Source organism: Alosa sapidissima, chromosome 20 (genome assembly GCF_018492685.1).
Source record: "Alosa sapidissima isolate fAloSap1 chromosome 20, fAloSap1.pri, whole genome shotgun sequence".
Classification (NCBI taxonomy): Eukaryota; Metazoa; Chordata; class Actinopteri; order Clupeiformes; family Clupeidae; genus Alosa; species Alosa sapidissima.
The window spans coordinates 31086547-31100444 of record NC_055976.1 but is presented as its reverse complement, the minus strand read 5'-3'; the positions used below and the strand labels follow the sequence as shown (position 1 = coordinate 31100444).

The 13898-nt window shown below is 41.8% G+C and overlaps 1 long non-coding RNA gene across 1 annotated transcript; it reads right to left on the bottom strand.

The window, feature by feature from the left end:
* Window positions 1-12951: 12951 nt before the first annotated feature.
* On the bottom strand, window positions 12952-13419 carry LOC121693978. Its single transcript, XR_006025642.1, has 3 exons — window positions 13313-13419; window positions 13133-13205; window positions 12952-13041 (listed from the first exon to the last, which is right to left on the bottom strand). It is a non-coding gene; the product is annotated as an uncharacterized LOC121693978 (long non-coding RNA).
* Window positions 13420-13898: the final 479 nt, after the last annotated feature.

Genomic DNA, 13898 nt, shown 5'->3' with positions numbered 1-13898 from the left:
TCTGCTTCACTCTGCCAAGAACGAGTGACTGACTTAACGAGAATGACAGACCGAAGTGAAACAGGTGGGGGGGTCTTGGTGTGAGAACGAACGAACGAACGAACGAGACAGATTGAAGAAACATTTATTAACCTGGCATGACACAGAAAATACAAAGACAGCATGCATTTACCATTAGACAGATATTTAAATGTAAATGGCAATATTGAAATGTAAAATGGAATTGTTAATGTAAACCATTATCATTATTTTTTTATCGTATGCTCTCCCACTAGTCTCACTAGCCAATTTGTTTTTTTTTATGGAAACGGTTGCTATGCTTTCATGCCTCTCATTGGCTAATTCGATGAGAACGTTTTAGAAACAATACTGACAACAGCATACGATTGGTTTGGCTCTCGCCTTAGGAAGCTGGGCCATTGAGATCCTGTGGTTGATGTCACAATGTGCACTTTCAACATTCGAACTGAGGAGGGCGCCATTTTGGCAGGGAACCGAGCGACTGGCAGTGACTGTGCGTGCTAGCGCCGCGAAATAAAGTGCGTCACCGTTGTCATCCTCATCGTTCATCGTCATGGTTGATTACTGCTGTGCACCGGGATGTCAAAACTCTCGTGGTAAAACCAAAACAAAAGGGAAGTCATTTTATCGCATCCCCAAAGATCCGGAAAGGCGAAACAAGTGGATTGCAGCCATAAAACGTGCCAGAGGTGTGCTGAATAAAACTGAGCGCTGGGAGCCTACAAGCAATGGATTCCGCTTATGTAGTGACCACTTCATTTCAGGTAAGTTAAGTTAACGTTGGTCGATGGGTTACAGAATATAACGTTTCTTGGTGTTTTGATTACATTCATTTAAAATGAAATGACCTTTTTATTAGCTGTTTATTCGTGATATTGATATGATAAAGTTGTTGTTAATGTCATGAGCTGACAGATGACAGCTAGCAGAGCTTACAGCTGACGTTAACATTAACAGCTGTTTAGGCTACATAACACTAGCGGATAGCATAGGCATAACGAATCAAACACGGGGTTTAGTCGTAATGTTTATGTCATAATGTTTCGTTTATGTTTATTCATGATATTGATATGATGTTGTTAATGTCATGAGCTAACAGCTGACAGACGACAGAGCTAGCAGCGAAGAGCTTACAGCTGACGTTAACGTTAACAGCTGTTTAGGCTAACACTAGCGAATAGCATAGGCCTACATGTAGTTGCTACTATTTACTATTTCTGTCAGTCATGTCCGGCATAACGAATCAAACGTGGGGTTTAGTCATAATGTTTATGTTAATGTTTAGTAAAGCATAATGTAGTTCTAGTCAGTGTGTATGGGTGGGTGGATGGGGGCACTGAATGGAGATCTTGTTCAGAAATAATTGTGTGCTCGAGAAATAAGTCGCTTGTACTTCAGTATATTACCTGCATCCATGCTAGCTTGCCTGTTAGTTTTACCTTTGCTATGCATCTAACTCTACATGCTGTGACTTATTGCCTTATGACTTTGGTTTTAGGGGCAAAGAGTGAAAATCCATTGTCACCCGACTACATCCCATCCATTTTTGAGCATACATCAACTGCAGAGAAGAAGAGGCGAAATATGCTTTTGGATACCTTCAGCCGAAGACAGAAGGCCAAACGTCAAAGGAGAGCACAACCAGAAAAGTCATCCGCTGCACCGGTGCACTGGCCAGTTACATCTCTGACAGAATCTCCTCAAGAATGCGAGCACCCCTCTGCAGACCTAAGCAGCAATGCATGTCCTGTGGGGGAATCTGAAAATGCAGGTTTGGACGAAAATTCCCAGCAACCCGCCACTGTTGCTGCTTCTGATGGGCCAACTTGCAACAGTGACATCTGTAAGGAACAGGTAAGAGCGCTGGAGTTGGAATGCCAGGCTCTGAGGACAGAAAATATGTTCCTTAAAGAAATAATAAGTAGGACTGAATTGAATGAAACTGCCCTACAGAAGAATGACAAAAAGGTCAACCATTTAACTGGTCTATCAGCATATTCATTGATGATTGCATTGTTCCAGGTTGTTGCACCTTTTTTAAAACACAGGTCTAGTCTCACATTATTTCAGCAGTATATGCTGACATTAATGAAGCTTAGAATTAATTTTTCTTTTTGTCTTTTTATTTTGGTGTTGACTCCTACTATTTCAAAACTTTTCAAGCACTATATTAATGTGATGCATGAGAGATTAGTTCCAAATATTGTCACATGGCCTGAACGGGAGCCACTGAGAGAATCACTTCCATATGCATTTAGGAACTCTGTTTTTGAGAAGACTGTTTGCATTATCGACTGTTTTGAAATTTTCATAGAGAAACCTAGTAACTTGTTAGCCAGTGCACAATGTTATTCAACATATAAGTCTCATCACACCATGAAGTATTTAATAGCCATTACTCCACAGGGTTCGATTTGTTTTATTTCCAATGGGTGGGGGGGCCGCACAAGTGACATACATCACAGAGCACAGTCATTTTTTTACCTCATTTGCTCCCAGGGGACCTAGTTTTGGCTGACCGAGGTTTCACTGTCAGTGAGAGCATTCATTCTCATCAAGCTGAGTTAAAGATTCCTGCATTCACTTGTGGCAAGAAACAGTTAGATCCCATTGAATTGGAGAGCACCAGAAGCTTGGCATCTCTTCGGATACACATAGAACGAGTAATTGGTGTTCTTCGTCAGAAATACACTGTTTTGCAAAGCACTGTGCCCATATGCTTTACAGACAGAGAAAATGACATAATTTGTCTTGACAAAATGGTGCACGTGTGCTGTGCTTTGACAAATGTATCAGACTCTGTTGTACCATTTCAGTGATACCAAGTTGCCTTTTGATTGATACATGTCTTTATTTTCATGTATTTTTTTTTAGGTTCATTGAACTCAATTGAAAGTAAAACAATAACAAAATATTGTTTAAACATTTCCACTTGTGTTTACTTGTCTCTGTTTTCATTTAGGCATGTACATTGCATACTAATTTAAACAGCTTCAGTCGACTTTTGTCTTTTCTGGGAATTGAGAATTTTTCTGCAGCTGGGACACAGCCACCACTTTGGGACTTTGCTGATGTGAAGGCAAGTTTGGTGGAACTTACTAATTGTGCAAAAGCCAGACACACAGACGAGCATATTCCCTTGTTCTCACGACAAGTAGCACCATTGCTGACCTTGATCAGCAATTGGTACTACGGGTTGTGGAGCAGAGAAATATTTAGCAAGCAGCTCAGGTACAATACATTTTTTAAAAAAACTCTGTGGCACAAAGAAAAGGTAGATCTGGGGTGATGCGTTCTACAAAGGCGGAAGTGCTGTCCTTCTCAGTCCAAACAATAGTCACAGTAGGGCATGTTGGTGACAAACAGCTGCATCTGAACCTGATGGTAGTAGGCATGACCACGCTTCAGTCTTAAGGTTCCTGTTTCATCTTTTTCCAGACAAAATCCTGTGTCGTTTATGGCCTCATTTACTGATAGGCCCTTGCAGAAAGGGCATTTAATCTCTATTATGCCTGTACCACAACAACTACAAGAAACGTAGCCATCAGGTGAGGACCCAACAAATGGGTGTGTTGTGGAGATTCTGAAGCCTGCAGGTTTTAGCTGGACATTGGAGTGAGATATGTGATGCTGCATTTCTTAGCTTCTTCTACCTGATTACTCATGCTTGCAACCCCATCTGTAAATGGTATTATCTATTAGTTTTCCTTTAAACATGGTTAACCAAAAGCAAAAGTAATCTCAAAGATCAGGGCTGAGGAGGTGCATGCACATGCAATGGCAAAATATCTCCACACCACTAGGGGCAATGAGCTTTTTCTGAGGGGGTGTGGAGAGGGGGGCAAGTCAACTCTTGAACTCAATAATGACAGATTTCACGTGTGTGTGCAGTGTTCGCACTTGTTTATCTTTCTTGAAAACGCCAGAGAATGTCTAATAAGGGGGGAGAACCTTCACTCTCGGAATGCTTCCAGTGTGGTACTGCATGTAGGGGCACTCGCGGACGAGTCCAGAATGAATGGAGGTCTATGGAGCTGTACCCCTCAAAATCCACTTTTCTCGGGATATAATTTTTTTTCAAGTAATTTGAATATTGTATTCGAAAGGGGAGGCAAAGACAATACACTTGGTTGAGTATTATATTTTTTAAAGTCACTTAATTGTTCTAAAAAGCCTTTCAAATGTGTCAATGACGTCATTCATTAGCATGATCATAGCATAGCATAGCATCAATGCTAGCGTGTTATGGGCAACAACGACCCATTCTGTAAGAAAATGAAGATTCGTGTTAGCTTAGAATGCAGCACCTCAAACTAGTAAGGAAATGTAATCTGATCCAATCAATGGCTGTTCAAGATCGTTGGAAAGGATGTTATTTCGCACGAAATTGTAGTTGGCCAAATCTGTCTCAAATGGATTTTCAGCAAGATTTGAAGAATTCGCATCAAATAAAGATCCTCTTCTAGCTACATGGTGAGTTTGCGATACTGATTTACTTTGGATATGATCAAGACAATATTAGGCTACGAGGTGTGCAATGCTAGTATGCTAGTTTGCCTCGCACGTCCTTCAGCCCTGGCAGAATGCTGTTGTGTATGTAGGCTGATTGCCATTTAGATTTGAAAGTCTAAAAACTGTTATTGCAATGCTTTGAAATACCTGGTTGCTTCAGTAGTGAAGCTATTAGACCTGGGGTAACATATTTTCCTGATCAGTGACACAGAAGGTGAAGAGGAATTTGTTTTTACAGCTGCCCTGAAAGTCGATGCAGTAATCCTGCCACTCCTCTGTTCGAACCAGATGTTAGACTTTGATTGGGCACGAGTCTCTTCCTCCACAATGTCACTCTGAAAATACAACAACTGAACTGTCAGCCTTCCAAATTAGCCTACACCTTAAACTGTTTCCAGAACTATGAACTACTTTACCTGTTCTTTGGTTACGGTTATTTGGGCAATCAGAGTTTCTGCTCTCTCCTGTAACTCTGCTAGGCTAACTTCTCTTGCATGCTTGGTGTACAGCTGTATCAGGGGTTGTGGCAGATTTAGCGTGATGACTTTGGGGACATATGAGGAGACATAGCCTCTGACTACAGAGAGAAACGCTGGTTTCAGGATCTTTCCCTATGGCACTCGGAGAGGTTTTTATGTAGTGCTGCTACCTCTTGTGGAGTAAAGGGTGGGATTACAGGTAGCATTGCATCCCTAGAGCTCTGCTTTTTGACACGCTGAGAGTTGTTAAACACGATGTCTTTCCCTTCTTGATATGGCAACCTTTTTACCGATTCATCAGTTGTTGTTGACCATTTGCATTTCTTCGATGTCACTGACGCCTCCTCATCAGTAGCACTATATTGCCATAATTTAAACAATGTAGCGGATACATGGGAGCAGCACTCCCCAAACCCTGCTGTGCAGTTGCAGTGAGCTCCTAACACTACACCATCCTTCCTGACCACAATCCACGGCTTTAATTGGGGGTCATTGAGCCTTTGAGGATGATTTACCTGTAATAGGATCATGACACTTGGTTAAGCTTTTTATTTCTATGATAGCCTTATCCCTATACTCTGTAATGTATGGCTAAAATTGTTAGCAATGATCATAGACTATACTTTAGCTGTTGCTAACGGTAACGTAAACTAACTTGAAGTGCCTCTCTCTTACCCTCGCAGTAATGATTGCGCAGTTCTTTTGTGCTGGTAGTTTCCACATTTGTAAACAAGACACAAATCCGGACACAGTCCACTTGTATCCTTCTAGACTTTTATACGACTTCAGCGAGTCACCGGAATAGGACGAAGGGAAGTTGATTAAATAGTTGTAGATGTCTGGGTAACCGAGCGCTGGCAGGGCTATAGACAAGTTATCCTCTATGTTTTTAAAAAAGTACACCTGGGGCATTGTACGGATCGCTAATATTCAATCGGTTTAGCTTTCTTATGTAGTTGATTATTTCAAATGGAGTAAAAACCCTAAACCTACTCTCATCAGTGAAATTCTCGCCATTCATTTTTTCGTTGATCAGTTCCCTGCCAAAATGGCGGCGTAAACAAATGACGTAACCGATGGAACGTAACTACTGGAACTGAATAGGCATTCACAGCAGCTCTCGGTGTGATTCAGCGACGAACGAAAGAACGAACAAGAACTGGAAAGGCGAACCAGTTCAGGTCGTTCATTTTAAAGACCCGTTAAAGGAACTAGTTCGTTCACAACCGACCCACCTCTAGTCTGAAGTGTCAGCAGGGAAATGAGGATAGAGGCCTGCACACTTTTTTAAACTCACAGGCAACTTTATTTTTAACAACGTTTCGACCTGTGAGGGTCTTCTTCAGGCTTAAAATCAAGTGTGCACAAGCAACAGTAAAAATGTCACAGGTGGGCTCATCTGATCAGCTGCTTCAATTGATCCCTCATCAGGCCAATTGGAACTTTGTATAACGTGCATAATGTTTTGACAAGATTTTATAATACAGGGGGCAGCCGTGGGCTACTGGTTAGGGCTTTGAGCTTGTAACCAAAGGGTTGCCGGTTCGATCCCTGACCAGTAGGAAAAATGTGGGCGGGGGAAGTGATTGAGCACTGCTCTCCCATGCCCACATCAACGGCTGAAGTGCCCTTGAGCAAGGCACCTAACACCTCACTGTGTGTTCACTATGTGCTGTGTGTGTTTCATAAGTCACGGATTGGGATAAGTGCAGAGACCAAATTTCCCTCACGGGATTATTGTATATCACCATTTTTCCTCAGCATATTGAAGTCCATATTTTTAGCTATATCCCCCTGCCCTACGCTAAGCAGTTCAGTAGTGGGACAATATAATGAGAATGAGACGTCTTTAAGATGAAATTAGTCATGTTTTCATATGAGACGTCTTAAAGCTGAAATTAGTCATGTTTTGATAGGTGTCCTCCGTTTAAAAATATCATGAGATGTCTTTAAGCTGAAATTAGTCATGTTTTGATAGGTATCCTTCAGGTGAAAATGTAATAAAATGTCTTTAAGCTGAAATTAGTCATGTTTTGATAGGTATCCTTCAGGTGAAGGTTGTCAAGGCGCTTGTTTCCAAATACCCTTTCTTAAAGGATTTAGAGGGAAATGTATTTGACATTGAAGAGGTGCTTTGGGAATGTTTTCAACATGTTCTAACAATTCCTCCTACTGTTCAATACTCTATTACAGTCACTGGTATAAATTCCTCCTACTGTTCAATAGTCTATTACAGTCACTGTGATATTAATTCAATGAAATGCAAGAACAATAACTCATCATGCAAGGTAAAGTAACCTTTGACAACCATTGTTTTGAATAGCATACTTGGCACGTTATTAAAAAGAAAGTTCAAAATGGAATTTTCACCACCATGAAGAGGTTTAACGATTCAAAGCAAAATGTGGTCATTGCAAGGGCAATTCCAAATAGACACCGAGCCAGCATGTGAAAGAGCCAGGTGACATCATCAGCATGTGAAAGAAGATGTGAAGTGGTAGGGCTTTGTCATGAACAATTTGTTCCGACTTGCGATAAAAGTTCCGGGTGATGTAATAATGACGTTCCAATCAGCTGTTTTAATTTCTAGGGCGAACTGTATAGAATGTTAGTTTAACATGTATGAAACAATGGAGAAATTAAGCCATCATGGTAAAATATATACATGTTTTACACTTTGAATAAGGGACAATATGGAATATTTTACTGGTGAAATGCAAATAGCCCTGCTTCTTTGGTTTTAAGCTTTTTTTTAGCCCAACACAGATAGATAGATAGATAGATAGATACTTTATTGATCCTCAGGGGAAATTCAAGGTCTCAGCAGCATACATACAACACAAACACATTCTTTAACAGCAGAAAGAGTAATTAAAGTATATAATATAAAAACACAACTAAGCAGTAAGGACAGTAGAAGATAAAGAATATGCTAAATATACTAAAATACAAATTATACTAACCCTTAATACAATATATAAAAATATACTAAAATACAAATTACAAAAATACAAATTATACTAATACTTAATCTAAATCAATTCTAAGCCCGTTAAACAGTCTATTTTTTCGTGTCCGTGAACAACAACGATTGGGATTATGTGAAGCTTGGTCTAGGCTACTTGAAAATACATTTCAATACCCTTGGCTACTAGGCTGCTGCCATGGTGGATGATTGATGGGGTTCGTTGTAAAAGTTGCAGATGTAGGTCCATGTTAGAGGCCACATAGGCTACCCAAACTCAACACCAGTCATAACGTAGCCAAGCCTAAACTAGCCTTCCAGGTGGCTATTCAGTTGGATTTAGAGATGTAGCGTAGCCTAGCCTAGCGTAGCCTACAGTGCCTTTATGTTAGTCTAGACACCAGGCTGCCTTTATGTTAGTCTAGACACCAGGCTGCCTTTATGTGGGGATGGGAAGAAAGACGCTAACAAAATGAACCTTTTGTCAACTCCTGTTTGCGAAGTTTGGCCTTCTGCTTTCATCTTTTAGCACATTGAAGAAAATGTCTCAGCTTTGCCGTAATAATAACACATTGGTAGGCTACCATCACGTGTGTGGAAGTAGTGTTGCCAAAGCCCGTGTAGTGTATTATGTTGGAGACAATTCATTCGGAATGGGTCATGCAAGAAGGCTAGGCCTACCCATATTTCTTTGTAATTGCCTCTTGTCCCCGGTTCCACAACACCAATAATTGCCTAGTTATTTCACACTGGAGAAGTTGGTCTACTGCAAAACTAGCATAGGAAGAAATCTTTATATCATTTATCACTATAGCATTTCAAGAAATGCAAACCTTGGGAAACCATTGCACAGGCTACAATGTTAATCAGAGTAAACATCAAGGTGAAAGTGCATGTGACAGTTTCTCTAAACATCAACTGACAAACACAAACTTTTTTTAATGTGTTAGTTATATATAGTTTACTACTACCCAGTAGTATGCAACTTATATCTTCTGACATTTGTGCACATGGCTCGTGGAGCAACATGAATGGGGAAATTATCCAAATTATCACACCAAAAGTGCATTTAAAGAAAAAGTGATTTATTACCGTAATACATACATTGTAAGTGAGAGGCAAAACAAGACATCATATGGACATGTATCGAAAAGTACCAATGATATGGAATACAAATGGAAGAATGTCTAATCTAAGGAAAAACATATCTAATTCTGATCACAGTGCACCATGCGGGGATCCTCACATCTGCAGATAGCGAGACTTTAATGGGTACAATTCATTATTCAACAAAAAAGGTACATACATGTTATTAAGAAGGGCCTGGTTTAGTGGCAAGCCCTCTCACCAACGTCATGGTACTACACATTTTAGTGATAGTGCCCAAGTTCAACCTACAAGTGGGAAAAGTGTTGACTGGCAGGCTAGTTTGTTTGGGCATGTGTTGCATTGAGAACTAAACCACTGTAGGCAGCAGTGCTCAATTTAATTCATTTCAAACAGGCAATACCAGAAGAAATGGGGGGGGGGGGGGTACCATGACACCATAGAGAAACTACAAACTTACCTTAGGTTTCCCAGATGTAAGAGTAGCAAATATCAGTTTGCAGTTTGTTTGCCATGTTTTCTATCAATTCAGGCAGCACTTTTTCTTTACATAGGGGGAACTTGGGTAGTGGCACTACAATGCTGAGTTGTCCTGACACCAAATTACTACATTTTAAAAACAATAATCAAAGCTATGGATTTTTGTACTAAATGTTGTTTTTCCAAAAGTTTTTCATCAGTAAATAGTACAAAAAAACAACCAATTGACCACATTGACATGCCAATCTGTTAATGAACTGCCCTTATACAAACCAGATGCTTGTGCATGAAGGAACATCTGGATTTTCATTGTTGTTCACCTGCATGAACAGCTAGAGACACATATGAGATATGGGTCTCATACATGTTAACATGGGTGACAACATGGGTGAACCCAGACATACCCCTGTAGTTACACAGCTCATCTGGTGTGCACAAGGCCTAAGAATCAGCCAACACGTTAAATAACACAACCACAGCAACAACAACAAGTTGAAAAAACACAACAAGGAACCAACAACAACGTAGCATTTGTAACATTAATAACACAACAAGACACAAGCCAATATCAAGTAATTATAATGTAAACACTTACATACGTACAATTAACAGGTACATTTAAAAAAGATGAAAAGATCTGAGAACAAATATAACACTCGAATTGCTGTACATGCTCTACACACATAAATCTGTTCTTTATGAGGTGAGATGCAATCCTGATGGAAGACCTTACCACATGCTCTACACACATAAATCTGTTCTTTATGAGGTGAGATGCAATCCTGATGGAAGACCTTACCACATGTTACCACCTTACCACTTACCTCTCCCACAGGGTACCACTGCATCCTTACTTACTCGCACGGTCCGTCTGCAGTAGCAGGTCACCGCAACCTCCACCACACGGTCCGTCTGCAGTAGCAGGTCACCGCAACCTCCACCACACGGTCCGTCTGCAGTAGCAGGTCACCGCAACCTCCACCACACGGTCCGTCTGCAGTAGCAGGTCACCGCAACCTCCACCACACGGGCAGGTACAGCAGGGGCATTCCTCACCACGCTGCAGATAGTGATCATACTGCACCATGCGGGGATCCTCACCTCTGCAGATAGTGATCATACTGCACCATGCGGGGATCCTCACCTCTGCAGATAGTGATCATACTGCACCATGCGGGGATCCTCACCTCTGCAGATAGTGATCGTACTGCACCATGCGGGGATCCTCACCTCTACAATGGCTAACAGCCCACAATCTGAGCCACCCTTCTGCCTCTGTATGTCCATTCCAGGACAACAGTTTTCCCTGTAAAACCTAGCAGACATGTTATCTGGGCACCAAAATCCTCAGTGTAGGTCTGATATAACGAATCAAAGATATTAATTGTACCTACCTTGCAGCCGATGTTACTTACCGTAACCCACAAATCCCAGGGAGTGTGGTGAGGAGAGCCAGGGAGTGTGGTGTGGTGAGGAGAGCCAGGGAGTGTGGTGAGGAGAGCCAGGGAGTGTGGTGTGGTGAGGAGGGCCAGGGAGTGCAGGGAGTGTGGTGAGGTGAGGAGAGCCAGGGAGTGTGGTGAGGAGAGCCAGGGAGTGTGGTGTGGTGAGGAGGGCCAGGGAGTGTGGTGTGGTGAGGAGAGCCAGGGAGTGTGGTGAGGTGAGGAGAGCCAGGGAGTGTGGTGAGGAGGAGAGCCAGGGAGTGTGGTGTGGTGAGGAGGGCCAGGGAGGTTGTGGAGTGTTGTGCCCTCAGGAGAGGCATGGCACGGTCATCTAACTAGGCTTGGGGCTGGAGCACCATGGCCCTGATGCCCTCCACCCTGTCACTCAGTGAGGCCGGAACCGGTCGACCAGACTGGACACTCGTGATGACAACATCGCTGTCCTGAAAAATCACACAAAATATTAACAGGTTTAAATATTCCAATATTCCAACTAGCCTTTCTCCCAAAAGTTCTTTAGTCACTCATGGGTGCCATGGGTTTCATCAGGTCCCTTTCCACAGGTGTACATAATCAAACACCTACAACTGTATATTATACATGCAGACTGCATTACACCTGTAGAAAGGGACCTGATGAAACCTATGAATAGGCTAGTTGGAGCTTCCCACTTCAATGAACTATGTTAAGCTAGGTTGGCATGTTCCTTTAAACATATGTGTGTGTGTCTGTTTGTAATGCTACCTCTAGCGTGGTATCCTCTGTCATAGAGCAGGGCAGATCACCTGACTGCCCTGTCTCTGTCTGTGAGGACGGTTCACTAGGAAGTCCATCGCATGCCACCTAGGGCAGATACATGCATGTTGAATTAAGTAAATAGTGCCTTTCAGACACCCGTACAAGGACAAAATCAAAACGTATCAATGACAACTCACCTCAAGAGTGTCGCTCCCTAACACAGAGCTGTCAGAGCACGAAAGCTCAACAGTCTCCTCAATGGGGGAGCCAGTCTGAGACCCTGCGTGCCCGGCAAGAAAAAAGATTAAGTGACTTGTGAATGAACTGTCAAGAGTTATAAACTATAACAAGTTCAACATATAACAGCATTCACATACTGGTTCGTATTGGCTTCTCTGAAGCATAGGGTGTCCTGGTTTTCAGGGGGGGTCCCATCCATGGTCTCCAGCTGGACAAGATTGCCCTCCACCTCGAACACCCTTGGAAATATTACGAAATGACATGAATATCAACATACATCATATTATTGAGGTGTTACATAAGGGTCACAACCTAATAACAACATAATACATATTTACCTGTATTTGAGGTGTTACATAAGGGTCACAACCTAATAACATAATAACAACCTAATAACAACACAATATTTATATTTACTTGTATTTGAGGTGTTACATAAGGGTCACAACCTAATAACAACATAATATTTATATTTACCTGTACTAGGTTGGCCAATCAGGCTTCATCGTCATCCCTGGCCTCCCCCGTTTCCGCTCATCTTTTTTGAGCACCTCCATGCCTGCCTTGATGAGGAACCTCTTCATGTCCCTTTTGCTCCTGTTCCTGTACGCAACCTTCTGTCGCTGCTGGGCCTTCTCCAGGTTAGCATGCACCTGGTGATGCATCCACTTAGCACCAGCTTACCTTCTCAAAGGCCTCCGCGTCCCTCTCTGCCCGTCCTTTAACATAGGCCTCAACGTTGTTTTCGTCAGCAGTGTCCACATACTGTCTCTTCTGTCTCTCCAGTGATCTAATATTCACATAACACATTAGTCTGTCACTATATCCTTTTTACAAATCATTTACACATAATTTCAGGGTAACTGAACTGACATACCTCACTGAAGAGACGTGGCTCCCGTCCATACATTAACCAGAACGGCGAGAACCTAGATGAAGATTGGACAGAGGAATTATGTGCAAAAACAATATTTTTTAAATTGTCCTCCCACCTGTTCTGATGCCCATCAAGAGTCTTCCCAATCACTCTTCAGTGTCTGGTTGGTACTCTCATCCAAACCTATGAGGTGAAGTGAAATTGCAAACATTATTTTTGCCCAGCAAACTACTTACACAAGTATTGAATAGTGGTCAAATGCTGTTATACTGACCATTCGTCTGAGGGTGGTAGGCGGAAGTCATACGGTGCTTGACACCGTACCTTTGGAACATGGCTGCATTAACCTTATTTTGGGCAATAACAAAGAATTATTACATGTATATTCTTAAAATTGTAATATTGTAATCATAATGGGCATAGAATATTACACTATTTCTGAACGGAAAACCACCTCGTTGCAGGACTCCCGCCCTCTGTCTGTTAAAATGACCTCTGGCACACCATGGCTCATAAAGATGTCCATCAAAGCCTTGACAAAAGCAACAACAAATAAAATGTAGGACAAAAATGTATTTTTTTGCATAATGTGGCGATATACTTATACTATAATACATATCTGAGAAGTCGCATCAGCACATCTCCGCACAATAGGCCTTGCCTCCACCCACTTCGTGAAAAAATCTGTGGCTGTGAGGCAGAAAGTGTTCACCTTGCTGGACTTTCTTAAAGGTCCAATGAGATGAGATGAGAACACCTATTCATAATTGTTTGAGACAGACAGGCAAGAAATTATTACAAAGGACTTTACTTTACATTACACATATATATTTTCTGGCCATTCAGTGAAGGTAACATCAAACATTGTTTTTGTTCTACCAATCATGTGCCAGGGAGCCACTGGCTTGATGGGCTTTAGTTCTGGAGTTTGGGTCTTCACTTTTTCGAATTGCTGGTACGACATACAGGTGCTGATCTGAAAAGAACAAGCTTATTCACCTTTAGGTCTTGTTCATGACTGAATTGTTTTGCAATAAGAT